The sequence below is a fragment of the Arachis duranensis genome, chromosome 7 (assembly GCF_000817695.3).
Source record: "Arachis duranensis cultivar V14167 chromosome 7, aradu.V14167.gnm2.J7QH, whole genome shotgun sequence".
In the NCBI taxonomy this organism is placed as follows: domain Eukaryota; kingdom Viridiplantae; phylum Streptophyta; class Magnoliopsida; order Fabales; family Fabaceae; genus Arachis; species Arachis duranensis.
In genome coordinates, this window is record NC_029778.3 from 40,659,708 (window position 1) to 40,660,024 (window position 317).

Genomic DNA, 317 nt, shown 5'->3' on the forward strand with positions numbered 1-317 from the left:
ACGTCATCATTCTTCGAATAAAGTATGGACTATTATATATTGCTGGAAAGCCCTGGATGTCTACTTTCCAACGCCGTTGAGTTCTGTAGCTCCAGAAAATCCATTTCGAGTGCAGGGAGGTCAGATTCCAACAGCATCAGTAGTCCTTTTGTCAGCCTTCTTCAGAGTTTTGCTCAAATCCCTCAATATCAGTCAGAATTTACCTGAAATCACAGAAAAACACACAAACTCATAGTAAAGACCAGAAATGTGAATTTAACATAAAAACTAATGAAAACATCCCTAAAAGTAGCTCAAACTTACTAAAAACTATATAA